The 15236-nt window shown below is 33.9% G+C and overlaps 1 long non-coding RNA gene across 2 annotated transcripts; it reads left to right on the top strand.

Annotated features, from left to right (window-relative positions):
• LOC109227079 lies at positions 7445–13700 on the top strand. Of its 2 annotated transcripts, XR_002068219.1 has the most exons (6): positions 7445–8937; positions 9012–10439; positions 10509–10635; positions 10709–10987; positions 11064–11172; positions 13151–13700. It is a non-coding gene; the product is annotated as an uncharacterized LOC109227079 (long non-coding RNA). The 2 variants fall into 2 exon arrangements; XR_002068218.1 differs by having other exon boundaries at positions 7445–10439.

Raw genomic sequence — 15236 nt, 5'->3', positions numbered from 1 at the left:
CAGCATGTCAAAAATCATTTTAAGGTTGATAGTCTCTTCGCCGACTGCCTGGGCCCTCGAATCGTCCTCTCCCCGGACGCTATGCGATGATCCGGAGGCCTGATCAGTGTTGAGCGCCATCCGGGAACCGGCATCTATCGGGTTTTCGAGCCCGGGCATTCCATTGTTTCCTGTCTGCTGTTCAAGTTCGTTGTTGATTGATTGTGCCATTCTATGAGTTGGTAATTTGAATGTAAGATGGACTCTTTTGCAAAGAACCAGTGTATTGTGATGCGTCAAGAAAGAGTATCAAAGAGCTCACTAATATCCTTAGCCCCACGGTGGGCGCCAAACTGTTTACCCTGGAATCCGGATAACAATTGAATTTATATGGGGTTTTAAGGATCCGTGAACTAAAAGATACAAAAGGTTTAGGTTGAGGAAAATAAAGATAAAGACTCAACAATTGCTGTTAAAGTAAATAATCGCAGAATATAATATTGCTTAGAACAATTGTGCTTGATAGCGTACAAGAATTTAGAGAGATGGTACTGTAGTGTAATGGTTTTTTCCGGTCCCCTCTTTATGGGGTCTTCTCCCCTTTTATACATTCTGATTAAGGGTAAAAATAAGGTAGGTAAATTAATTACATCGTGGATCCCTGTAATTACGCCTTAATGGCCTGAAGTGGTTGAGAAAATCACGTTTGGGCGAGATATCCGGCGACGCTTGGTTATCCGTTACGAGTCCGGCTTCCGACCTTGTGTGTTTCTCCATCCGGTGGTGACTCATATCGAGCTCTGCAACGGTCTCGAAATGACTCGACCTCGGTTGTAGACGTGGCCGTCGTTCTACCTTGCATCCAGGTCGGGTTCGATGGCCCCGACTTGCCCCGGACCGGACCCAAACCGGTCGGGCTCAAGCAAAAAAGGGTATCACCCAATACAAGTAATAATTTTGTCTTCTTTCAAACTTATCACATACTGCTATCACATTCTCTTAAGGGAATGAGAATGATGCAAATTCAATGGACGGGTTTCCAATTCTTTGCCCACAATCATACATTAATTTGATCATGGCAAGGCATAGAAATTTTACCACTTTGGGTGGTTATAATTTCTGTCAAACTCCATTAGAGTTACAATCAAAATTTATCGTCTTTTCTTGTATTTAAAATCAAATTATAGAATGTCAAGAAATTAAAAGAGAAAAATAAAATAAAATACTTACCTTAAATCCAAAATTTAATCATGAAGGAAGTTCATGGAATAATGGACAATCATTATGCTCAATCTCAAAGCTTCTACTCAATTGGATAGAGTCTCGTGCTGATAACGTGTTATGGAACAATAAAAGAAGAAAATAGTATTTCATAGAAAAGTAGAGAAAGAGAATTCTTATTGAATTGGGATCAATTACAATTGAATAGAACCCCTCTATTTATAGGGAAATAGTGACTTTGCCACCAAGTAATAATCCCTAAAATCTCTCTAAAATATAGACATTTACCATAAATATAATTCTATTTATAACACTAAGCATATTTTTGTTTCTAGAAATACCTTTGCCCAAACGGCAACTTTAGTATAGACAAATTGAGTGGTTTCCTTTAAATCGTAAATATTATAATTTATTAACACAGAAAATTAGCAATTTGAAAAAATATTTTTATGTTGAAATATACAAAAGTTTTCGGATAACATATATTAGTGCATTTACATTACAACAAAAGTCTCCATATTATGCAGACATATTCACCCAATATGAGAATAATTCTGTTGTCTCATATGTTAGGTGACTAAAGCGCGTGTTTTTTATATCAATAAATATACCGTCTTAGAAATTTAAAAAAAATTAAATAAAGCGTTTGAGACACAAAGTGAGTTCACAAAATTGATAGAATGTATAATTTTACTTTAGTTAGTTCAATAAAAGAAGAAATTATGCATCATAAAAGTAATTATGCATCATAGAAGTCCTTAGAATTATGCGGAACATCTTATAAAAATTGTTAGTAGTTTTGTATCTAATATTAATATCGAAAAAAAAGTAACACAAAAATTTTTTTGCAAACAACACCAATTTAAAAATATAATCTCTTGGTCCTTTAGAGATTTGAGCATGATAGATTTGCCCTATGGCTCTTAGAAAAAAGATACATGTGACTAAAGTCAAAAAATGATTAATAATAAATTATTTTACAGCAAACAACTAAATATATTAAAAAAATACAGGGAGTTCAATATGTGGGAATGTTTACAAAAATAATAAACAAAAATAATTAATGACTTATATATATATCCTAGTAGTTTTTTCTATTTGGAAAGTACTTTTACTTATATGATAATTTTGAGAAAAAATTGAATTACATTCTTTTGCTACTTAGATAATTTAATTATTTATTTTAAACTTAAAGAATTTTTTTTTTCATTAATTAAAAGCTAAATATTAATTCATCCCATGTTTTAAAATTTAGATATAATCACAATTTGGGATAATTTTGAAAACTTTCCTCTGAGATTCTCCTTATAACACAAACTTCTATTGCGGTTTGAGAATTACGCTCGCCTCTCTTATTTTTATTTTTTTTATAACAAAACAAAATTCACATGATAAAATTTAATAACATCTATGTAATATTCTAATTGCCCTTTAATGGCATTAAATATTTTTAATATTAAATTTAGTAACACAAAATTCTTTACATGAGTACAAAATAAAAGTAGTTGCACTTCCAAAATGATAAAAACAAGGATTACAACTCTTTTATCTCATGCACAAATTCTAACCTAATCCATGGTCCATGTTGCATATTTATTTACCTCAATTGAATATTGATATTTAGAATGAGATAAATCAATCTTCTTTCTATTCGATTATTACTTTCAATTTATTTATTAATATTATAAAATTATTGATGTACGATAAAAATTTAAACCCTTGATTTTAGTTAAGAATCTAAATACCTGAAATATGTCATATTATAAAAGACATTAGAAGGAAAATAGCCCTAGAAAATTGTAAAAAACTAAATCAAATATTAAAACTCAATTTTAAAATTGAGTCCTACGTTTTATGCGTGCCTATTTTCAGTAGCTTTAGAGTTTAGAGTAGTGCTAATTGGACGAAAAAAAGGTAGTACAAATATAACTTCTTAATTTCTAAGTTTTGAATGGAAAAAATATATTATAGTTTACTATAACTTTAATATTAATGGGCTTTAAATAAGGAAATTTATAAAAAGCAAAAGTTTATTAATTGCTTTTATAATCCTAAATATTAGGATTCTCTATATAGTCCAATATGGAAAAAAGTTAATAATCAGAATTATAGTTGATTCCAATATCCCAGATATTAGGAAAATAATTAAATGATCATTCCTACATAAATATTAAAATTACTATTTCGCTAGTGTAAATTCTATTTTAAAGGGTAAAAAAGGCGAACGACATTTCGCTAAGAGTCTTCGTGCTTTTAATATAGTATAGATTAGTTGAAAGTAGAGATGGAGATTCAAATAGTTATTTACTCCTTCCGTTTCAATTTAGAGTCCGTTTGGTCAAGTTTCTCGGAGGCCAAAAATACTTTTTTTTGTCAAAAAAGTACTTTTTGAAAAATTTAATGTGTTTGGCCAAAATAAAAAAGTACTTTTGGCCAACAGCAGAAGCAATTTTTCTGCTTTTGGGAAGAAGCAGAAAATTCTAGCTTCTTCCAAGAAGCAGAAGCAAAAGCAGAAAATTAATTTATTCAAGACAAAACTATCCTCATCATAAATTTATATTTTCCAAATTATCCTTTAATTTCTTCCCATATATATATATATATATATATATATATATATATATATATATATATATATATATACTACCATCAGATACCTGAGTCGTGTAAACTTTTCAAATTCGTTTTTTGTCTTTTTATTGGTTTTTGCTTCTTTCGCTTGAATAGTTCTTTTTTTCTTTTTTTTTTTATTTCTACCATTATTTTAAAAATTAAAGATATCAAATACATGAATCACCTTGTAACTTTCCAAATTCTTTTTTGACTTTTCTTGTTTTTGATGTTTTCTCTGACTAATCTTGTTTTTTTATTTCTCTAATTATTAAATCTCCTAAAATTCTCCCAGTAACTTTAATGGATTCATCTCCTTGAATATTTTATCCAAAATGAAAAGTCCTATCTATTACTATAAATAAACTTCTTCTCCCTTTTTCTTGTGCAGATTCTTCTTCTTTGTCTCATATTCCTCTTTAAAATAACAAACTAGCAACAAGTACAAATACTTTTTTCATAAGGTATTTTTTTTGTAGTGCACCAATTTATTATACGCAATATCTAGTATGTACTTTTATTTTTATTCTTTTTTAACGTACTTGCATGTACCAATGATAACGCTGATTTCTAATAATATGAGTGATTAATAGTTGGAATTTTTTCCCTTGATGCTCTTATTTTTTGTATCTTTCTCTTCTTCTTTTTTTTTTATTTTGTTCTCTATTTGTTTAATATTATTATTAACCACATATTCAATATTATTATTAACCACATGTTCTTAATGCATGAAAGAAAATGAGCAAGAAAATGACAATGGATAACAACTCTGAGAAGGCTAAATTCACTACTAGAAAAACATCAATTTGTGACCGAATTTTGCGACTGAAAATGAAGTAGTCGCTAATGGGACTACTTTTACGACCGCAGTAGTCGAAAAGGGATTGAATTTTTATTACTTATTTTTTTTTAAAAAAAATGACTATTATTCCGACCAAGGCAGTGGGAAAACAGCGCGCCAACTTCCCGCCTTCACTTTTGTGACCAATTCGGTCGGACATTAAAAAGTCAAATACTTCTGTTGATCCACTAAGTGACTGTGTCGGACGCAAAATTAAAATTAAAATGATAAAAAAATTTAAGCGGGTTTGGGACTACTGTGGCTGTAACATTAATCTAATATTCCACATCCCAACCCTATTTCCCCAATTTCATCTGTCTCTCTCTCTCTGCTCGCCGATAACCCCCCCTCTCTCTCCTCGACACCGGTAACCCCTCTCCCCCCAAATTTTTGAAGGTAAATCACTAATCACTCAGCTCTCTCTCTTTCTTTTCATACTGTAAGTTTTTTTCCCTTTTCTGTTTAGTTTTTGCGTTCATCTGAAAGCTCAGATCGAATTTATTCCACTTCGCTCAAACCGTTGCCCTCTTCCGTCAATCCCAGCACCGTCTACTTCGATCCAGTTCTATAGTGAGATAGTTGACACGTGAGTTTTCTCATTTTTCCTATACTTGTTACCTTATGAAATTGGATCAATTATCTCTTGGTACTTACTAGTTCTGGCATTTTGATAGAACTTTGAAAGGTTGATTTTGAATTTCAATTTTTCTTTTTGATGTAGCTCTATCTACGTCGTGACATAAATGTCACAATTTCAACTCTGCAAGTGTAGTATCTTGGCATAATGTATTACTGTATTTGATGCATAAGTTGTATTCGTCAATTGTTAGTTTAGGATAAATGTAAGATCTGTTTCTTTATTCCATGATTTATTATATCTGTTGTTGCAAAAGAACCATTAAATAAGACAAGTAAATAAGCAACACTGTCTGTTTCTTACGTTTTAATGTTTAGTTGTTGACTTTCATTATGTGTATGCATTATGAGTCAAATATCATATCCTATTCAAATTAGTCTTATAATTTTCTTGTTAGTTCCCTTTCCACCGGCTACACACACACACTCTTTCTCTTTCGAATTTCTCTTTCATTAATGTTTGGGTTCTTTTAAAATAGAGTGTTGGTTTAATCTTTTTCGTATCTAGTCTTTGCAAGCCAAATGTTTGTTTTGTTATGCTTCTGTTTCTCTGTTTATAGTGCTATTTCGTTGCTTGCCTTTTTGTAATTTGTGATTCAAACAGGTTTTGTTGTGGATGTGCTTTATGTGGTTGAAGACTACTCTATTATTTTGGAATTGCATTTAGTCGGTGATGTTTACAAATACACATTTTTGGGAATGTGTCATTTCTGGTATTTAGATTTGACTGTCAATAAGCTTTGTTTTGTATTAGGTATAGATGTCACTCCCTATTATCATGAGAGTGTCTTGTTGTTGTAAATACCATGTCTATAAGGCTTTGCTTGTTTAAGTTCCAAATAATATGATGAAGCTCATCTTGTCCTGTTCTATTAGCTTTTTCTTGTTCTCTGTTAGCATGGCTCTCGTGAAACTAACTATAATCCTGAAGGCACTTGCCTTTGACTGTTAAACATCTTTTGAAGTTTGAGCATGAATCACTCTTCATGATCCATGTGTTTGGATAGTTTCTTTTGAGTGACTGCACTTAATCTGTCCTAGGTTCATCTAGTTCCCAGTTTAATGACTTAGACTCACTAAGTGTAAAAATCATATTTATGTGATGAAGGTTATTATTATGTTCTTTAACGCATTTGTCTGACCATAGTGAAAACACCAGGCCTCTGTTCAACCTTAATAAATGAATGCGTGGTTGTGTGTTTACTGATTATAGAAGAAACCTGTTGCTAGAACCTTATTTAATGTTTTTCATCTGATAGATGACTTAGATTAGTATTCTAAGTTAAGAAATCATATGTATGTAGAGCATGCTTATATGACTATACTGTATGATAAGGTACCTTTGTGTAAGTCTCATTTGATAAGTCATATTAAATATCTTGGATTTATTTTGTGTAGATGGAGCTTGCACATCGTAGATGGATGTATAATCGAACTTATCCTAATCGTAGTGGGTTGAGGGAAGAATTTATAGAAGGGGTTGCCGAATTCATGGCTAAAACAAAAACACTTAATGAATTTCTCAGTGAAGGGGTGATTAGGTGTCCTTGTATGAAATTCAAATGCGAAAAGTTATTACAACCAGATGTTGTTAAAGTTCATCTTTATAAAAAAAAGATTTATGAAAAATTATTACATGTGGACTATTCATGGAGAGGATGTTGCTAGTGTTGGTAACGTCGATTTTCAAAAAAAATTTGGTAGTGAGGGTAGTCCATTAGCAAAGAATAATGCTGAAAATTCTCGATTCAGTGAAATGGTTAGGGATGCTTTTGTGATGCACCTGGGGGCTCAGTCTGAACCAAATGATGATGCTAAGCGCATCTATGAACAGCTATAGGAAGCAAGTCGCCCATTGTATGAAGGCTCAGTGCATTCTAAGTTGTCTGTCGCAGTTAGATTATTAAGTATTAAGTCAGATTCAAGTATCTCTCAAGCGGGCATGGACTCTATCATTGGCCTTATGAATGAACTTAATTCGAATAAAATTGACCTACCCAAAGATTTCTACACAACAAAGAAATTAGTTTCTAAGTTAGGACTTACATCAGAGAGGATTGACGTTGTGAGAAAGGTTGCATGTTATTCTATAAGGATGATGCAGCCTTAGAAAATTGCAAATTTTGTAACCAACCTCGTTACAAGAAAGTCATAAATTCAAAAAAGAAGAAGGTTCCAGTTAAGGCGATGCATTACTTACCCCTTATACCTAAGTTAAAGAGGTTGTATGCATCAATGAGCTCTGGTCCTCATATGATATGGCACTATGAAAATAGAAGGCCACCTGGTATTCTGTGTCATCCGTCAGATGGAGAAGCATGAAAGCATTTTGATAGGGTGTTTCCGAATTTTGCTAGTGAATCAAGAAACATTAGGTTGGGTTTATGTGCAGACGGATTCACTCCTTTTTCTGTCTCTGCTGCACTATATTCATGTTGGCCAGTATTTGTTACGCCGTATAATCTTCCTCGTGAGCTGTGTATGACAAGTCCATATTTGTTCCTAACTTGCATTGTTCCAGGTCCGCGCAATCCGAAAAGTTTGATTGATGTATACATGCAACCTTTAATTGATGAGTTAAAGTTATTGTGGCATGAAGGTGTGGAAACATATGATATATCAACCAAACAAAAATTGCGTGCTGCTTTGATGTGGACTATAAATGATTTTTCTGCTTATGGAATGTTGTCTGGGTGGTCGACTGCAGGAAAGTTAGCTTGCCCAACTTGTATGGAAGACACAAAAGCATTCACGTTGAAACATGGAGGAAAGAATACATGGTTTGATTGCCACCGTCGATTCTTGCCTATGGATCACGAGTTTAGGAGAAATACTAGTGCATTTATGAAGAACCAAACTGATTTTGAAGAGCCACCGTCACCATTGTCGCCAGAAGAAATTTGGAACAGAGTTAGGTTTCTACCAAAGGTAATAGAGTCTCCAATGTCTAATAAGATACCTGGTTATGGTGTTACGCATAATTGGACTAAACAAAACATATTTTGGGAGTTACCTTATTGGAAGCATAATCTTCTTCGACATAATTTGGATGTCATGCATATCGAGAAAAAACTTTTTTGACAACTTGTTTAATACAATAATGGATGTCAATAACAAGACAAAAGATAACTTGAAGGCTAGGATGGACTTAAAGGAATATTGTAGGCGAAGTGAGTTGTACCTAACATACTTGAACAACAAGATTCACAAGCCCAAGGCCAGTTACACATTCACTTTGGATGAGAGAAGAGAGATTTGTGATTGGGTTAAGAATTTGAGGATGCCTGATGGATATGCGTCAAACTTATCCAGGTGTGTTCACATGAAAGAAGGGAAGTTGACGTCTATGAAGAGCCACGATTGTCACATTTTCCTCGAATCTTTGATGCCTATTGCATTCAAAGCCTTGCCTGATAGAATATGGAAATCCATTATTGAGATAGGTTTATTTTTCAAGGAGTTGTGTTCTAGCACATTGAAGGTGGAGAACTTAGCTTACATGGAGAGTAATATTTGCTTAACTTTAACAAGCTGGCGAAAATTTTTCCTCTTGGGTTTTTTGATGTAATGGAACATCTTCCAATTCATCTTGCACAAGAGGCACGACTTGGAGGGCCTGTACAATGTAGATGGATGTATCCTTACGAGAGGTAATGACTTTAAATTATTTTTCCTCGACTTGTTTTAATTAAACTTTATTTCATCTAAAAATTGTGCTATGTAGGACTATTGGAAAATGTAAGCGGGCTGTAAAAAATCGATACAGGATTGAGGGATCAATATGCAAGGCACATCTGGCTAAAGAAACTTCTTCTTTCTGTTCATATTATTTTGAACATGATGTGTCATGTTTGAGAAATAGGCCAAATCGGCATGATGATGGAGGTGTTAATAATCCTTTGGCACCACCATTTTTCATATTCAATCAACCAGGTAGAGGTTCAAAAACTAGTAAAAACCGAAATTTGACTGAGATGGAGAAAAAGTCCGCTACAACACATGTATTATTGAATTGTCCAGAGGTCCAACCTTATTATAAGTAAGTCTTAATTTGTACTAAAGGCGATTATTACAAGATCAAAGTTATTTTAACTAATGAAAGGTATAATTTTGTGGGCAGTTACTTAGGTGTAAATGGGCATGATGCTATTTATCCAAGATTTTCAGAGTGGTTTAAGGAGTTTGTAAGTTCTATTTTGTGGTTACAAATTAAGTACATGTATATTTAAAATTCTAACTTTTCTTTAACTTTATATATGTTCATAATCCAGTGAATGGAATTAATGACCCATTTTTGCGCGATATAGCTTGGGGATCTGACCATAAAGTCAGAATGATGTCTAAGTACTTTGTCAATGGGTACAAGTTTCATACAGAAGAATGGTCTAAGAATAAGAAAACCAAAATAGTGGGGTGTGGGTAAAGGGTGATGGAGATGTTGATTATTATGGTGTGCTCCAAGAGATTTTAGAACTAGAGTATTTCGGTTGGCCGAAAAAAATATTGGTACTCTTTCGGTGTAAGTGGTAAGATCCAACACCTACTAGAGGGTTTTTAATATACTTATGTTACACAGATGGCGCCGGGTAAAAAAAAGAAGATAAGACACGATTCCCAGCTTCCTCAGTACACTTCAGGTCCCACTACCTCGTCTGTGCCATTTATGGGTCCTCCTCATCCTCCTCCGCCTCCTCCTCCTCCTCCTCCTCAGCAAACTCCTCCTCCTCCTCCTCCTCCTCCTCAGCAAACTTCACTGCCACCTGGCTTTTTCATTTTGCCCCCTTGTGATCCAGTTCGATATAAGCCTATCTCTAATTCCCAGAGCATGCACACTATACCATCTTCTTCGCCAACTTAGCGTACTAGTCAGCATGGTGGCTCCTCATCTATGCCTCCGTCATCATTCACTCCATACCCAAGCTACCATGTTAGTCAGAATGGTGGTTCCACATCTATGGCTCCATCTTCATCTCCATCATCATCCACTCCTAGTATTTCTAGGCCGCATGTTGGAGACTCTACCATACCGTCATCCCCATCCATTGATACATCTACACCTGCTCCTGATGATACACAGACTCAGACTTTTGAAGAGATTGTATCATATGATTCCCTTACACAGACTGATTATCATTCCTGATGGGACTACTGGGTAAGCAATTACTTTATTATTCGTTTGAATTGTTGAATATATTTTTAACATATGTTAATTTTAATGCAGGTTTGTTCCCTCTAATGAATCTACGAAGGTTGTTGTGGATTGTGTTAAAGGATTTTATCGAGATGCTTGGAGTAAATGGTCAGATATACCGTATATTTACAGAGATCATATGTGGAATCAATTTAGGGTACAAAATCAATAAATTTTATATTATTTATCAAACTACCCTTATTTCATCTAATATTTTAAATAATTTGCAGACAAGGTGTGCATGGATTCCCAAATATCATCAGCAAATAAGTCATAATTTCGAAAAAGAAGCTGCTGATCGGCTTAAAAATCTCCTTTATAAAGCTCGATAGAAGGGCGAGATGCTCGGTTGGATACTAAAAGACATATGGGATAGACTTAATGTGATATGGGCTTCTGAAGAATTTAAGAAGAGAAGCATTGCTGCAAAGGCTGCCCGAGCCTCCAATACGGGTGACTCATTGCACACTGGGGGTTCAATTAGTATGGAGACCCATCGAAGGAGAATGGTAACTTTCTTATTATATTTGTTTTGATTTTAACTAGATGCAATTGAACTTTATCTAACTTAATTTTTTTTTGCAGGAAAAGAAAAAAAGAGAGACTTGTGACTTATGTTGAGGTCTTTGAGGACAAACATTTGAAAAAGAAAAAGGATGGGACAAGAGAATGGGTCGAGCCGCGTGCTGCGAGGGTATATCCTTCTATTTCCTTTTTGTCTCTTCTTCTTTCTTTTTCTTCTTCTTTGATTTGTTGGGGTTGATGATTCTTTTAGTCATAAGACAGGTACCTTACACAATTTATGATTTTTATACTGTATTTTATATATGTTACAATTTACTTGAAGTTAATTAGCTCAATCAACATGTTGCTTTTCCTTTTGAACCAACTAGTGAAGAGTCAGTTCTTGATTTTGCTGCAGGACTAAGCTCCTTTCCAAATCTTTGTGATTGCTGATGCATATACTTCTATAGAAAAAAACCAAAAATTAATGTAGTTACCATAACATTTTACTTGTGTTGGATGGGAAATGTGTGTTACTCCGAATCTTCTACATCCAAAATTTCTGCATTATCCCGCGCATGAGATGATATGCTTGAATTTTGTCTCTCCAATAGATTCCTGTTTGTCCTTTGTTGTTGATCAAATATCCTTTTCAATTTTTTTGCTTGTTCTCCAATCCTCATTTGTAACGTTCGCTGAGTCTAGCAACATAAGGAGTATACGGTCGATTCAGAAAGATTAATAGTTGTGCAGATTCTTTTACTCTGACAAAGTACTATCATATTTTTCAGTAGTATCCACTAATGATATTCTCAGTATGTTAAAAGTGGCTAAATACACAACAAGATACCTCTAGTTGCTCATGAAGACACCTCTGGACTTCTAGTTGCATTTTCATTTGTGACTATCATTTGTGATTTTCATTGTGCTTTTTGTAGATACCTCTCAAACTGAACATATGGTTCCTGTTAATAGGTAGAAAATGAACAATGTTTATGGATTGTCATGATTAAAGATTAGTCTTTTTCTGCTGCTTCCTTCACAGCACATCACATTACAAAGACAATTGCATTAATTAGAGCAAGTGTTTACTAGTACTATGCTCTTTCTTTTTTCTTATGTGTCAGGCTTATCTATACTACCCTGCCAACACCCTGACATTCTACTTGATTTCAATAAAAATGACATTGCTATTTCTTTTTACTACATTCAAAAATTAGAATCTTTTGGTTCGTCCTCTCAATTGTAATTTGTCCTGTTATAGAGCCTGTATAGGCTTTGATTATATTTGCAGTAAGTGTATGAATAAAATGATGAAGGAGTTGGCATGCAAAGTTGCATTAATTGCCAAAGATATATCTACACCCAAGAAGAGTGGATTCTGAGAAGAGAGTTGTCTGTTTTATAGGCTGAAAAAGTGTACGAAATGATGTACAATAATAACTGATTAAAGCGTGTTTGGTTCTGATGACTGGTGAACTCAATAAACCAAGCAATTGAAAATCCATATTGTATTAGATATTTATAGGCCTGGCCTTTTGGGAGTAACTTTTTCCATTGTCAGCATTGTATTGTGTCTAGTGACACTAAATGACAGTGGAGGGAATAAGTGTTTCCATGTTAACCCATTGACATGGTTTAGACATATTTTGTGATCAATTCATGCTCTTTGCAATTGGACTATTTCCTCTGTATTTGTAATGTTCTTTTTCTTGGTGACTTCTACTCCATCCCTTGAACCCTAGATTTTCCTATGTTAAGAGAGCAACTTTAAGCAGAGGAGAAGTGAATGTGGAGACATCGAATGTCTATGCTAAAGTAGAATTTTTCAATCTAGAATGCCAACAAGCTAAAGTAGATATATTTGTATTATTTTTTCATTTGCCCTTTCTTTCCCTTTGAGGCCAAACATAGCACTATCAATTATTATAGAAAGAAAGCATCAATCCAGAGAGACATATTTAGAATTGTAAGGAATGTTAAATTTTTTATAAGATAGAAATCTGGAAGTTGAATAGATCATCAATTTTACTTTCATCATACTTGCACCATTTTCTTCCTTGTTTATGTGTGTGTTTGTATTTTTATAGATGCATGCTTCATCAGAAAACTGTGAAACGTACATTTTAATTTCTTCAAGTATCGCTTTGACTCCATTTTAATTTCAGGAAGCCTATCAACAACGTTTTGAGGAGTGGCGTCAAAGTCAAACCGATTCCGGGGATGGTAGCTCAACCCAAGTGTCACTCAATGATGTAGCTTCAATATGGACGCAGGTGGTTGGTGGCACAAAGAAAGGTAGAACCTACGGTCTTGGATCACAATATTCTGTAGGTCGTTCTACGACATTGTTGTCTGGTGGTGCGAGTTATTCGCAAGATCACGAAGAGGTGGAAGCATTACGAAAAGAAGTTGAAGAGTTGAAGGAGGAACAGAAAGAAGATCGCGCAAATTTTAACAAATTGCAGAGTCTAGTGGAGAAATTTATGAGCGGACGTCCATTTGGTCCTTTTAATGGCGAGTATGGCGGGGATAATGAGTTTTAGTTTGTTATGGTTATGATGTTTGAGACATTATTATTTGTTGTAGTTGGATGTTTAGACTTGGTAATATTTACACTTGACTATGATTGTAATATTTTAGACTAGATTGAATGGTGCCAGAATAATTAACTCTTTTTGGATGTTTTAGTTACAAATATTTATGTTTTGCATTTTATGGATTTGATTAGTTGCAATGGTGGATTGATATGTTAGCATGGTGGATTAATTGATTGTTGTATATTTGAATTGGTAGGTGGTACTGCTTTAAAAGAGCTGGTTGGCAAAAAATTCCAGTTTTCCGACTTATTTCCGACCATAGTAGTCGCAAAATGTATCAAAATATTCCAGATTCAGGAACATCTGCGACCACTGTAGTCGGAAATATAAATAAATAAATAGTTTAAAATTAGATTTGCAACCACGGTAGTCGGAACTATAAATAAATAAATAATTTTAAATTAGGTTTGCGACCACAGTAGTGGGAAACTCAAATAAAATTAAATAATATTATAATTATGTATACCATTTGCGACCGAAGTAGTGGGAAAGTTAATATAAAATTAAAGTTTAATTTATACTGTTTGCGACCGCGTCGGTCGGAAACTTTACCACATTTATTAGTCATTTTTCTATTTTGCCTTAGCGACCGCTGTAGTCGCAAATTACGGACGGATTCGGTCGCAAACTATTTCAGGCCAGCTATTTTGCGACTACGATTTTTCGGTCTGAATGTAGTCGGAAATAGCATTTTCTGACCGTTTTTGCAGTTGCAAAATAGCCATTTTCTAGTAGTGAAACAGGGATACAGAAACTACAAAACTATTTCTAATTATATGTGTGAAAGAAATTTTAGCAGAAAATCGTCCTGGAACTCACTTCAGTAGATTAGGATGGTCTAATCTGGTGCAAAAATTTAATGACAAAACCGGAAGAAACTATGATAAAGTTAAGTTGAAGAACAAATGGGACATCCTCAAAGGTACATGGAAAGAATGGGATACTTTAGTTCGAAAAGAGACTGGTTTAGGACGGGATCCCGATAAATAAACAATTCAAGCGAGTGCAGATTGGCGGGATAGGAAAATAAAGGTACTTGTAATTCTACTACTTAATTTTCACTTAACATAATTTTATTTACTTATTTTGCTTTGGTATTTTAAATTCTCTTGTTCTTCTTCACATTTGTAGGAGAATCCAAATGTAGAGAAATTTAGAGAGAAAAGTTTACAACATCGACAACTGATGGAGTACTGTTTTAAGGATGTTGTTGCAACCAGAACAACCATTTGAGTTTGGAACTCTTGTAGACAATGAAGAGTTTGTGAATATTGATGCCATAGAAAATAATACGGAAAAGGGATTCGAACAAACTAATCCAGAAGAATCGAATGTGATTGAAAAAGTGCATGGTAGTGAGAGTGCTAAGAGAGGAAAAAGAAAAGCATCAACTGCTATAAATGAAAAGGAGAAAAATAAATTCAATACCAGTCTAAGAATTACATCATCAATAGAGAAAATTGCTGAAGCTATACAATCACGCTCTTCAATGAATATGGGGTCAAAAGACTCTTCGCTTAGTATTAAGTATGTAATGGATGTTGTTTGTAATTTACCCGATATGATTGTTGGTATCGAATTATGGTGGAAAGCAAGGGTGCTACAAGTCAAGCAACTAATCAGAGAAATATTTTTAGCACAAGAAGATCCAGAG

Source organism: Nicotiana attenuata, chromosome 6 (genome assembly GCF_001879085.1).
Source record: "Nicotiana attenuata strain UT chromosome 6, NIATTr2, whole genome shotgun sequence".
Taxonomy (NCBI): domain Eukaryota; kingdom Viridiplantae; phylum Streptophyta; class Magnoliopsida; order Solanales; family Solanaceae; genus Nicotiana; species Nicotiana attenuata.
Note: the sequence above shows the minus strand (reverse complement) of the source record. Positions and strands in the feature narration are given on the sequence as shown.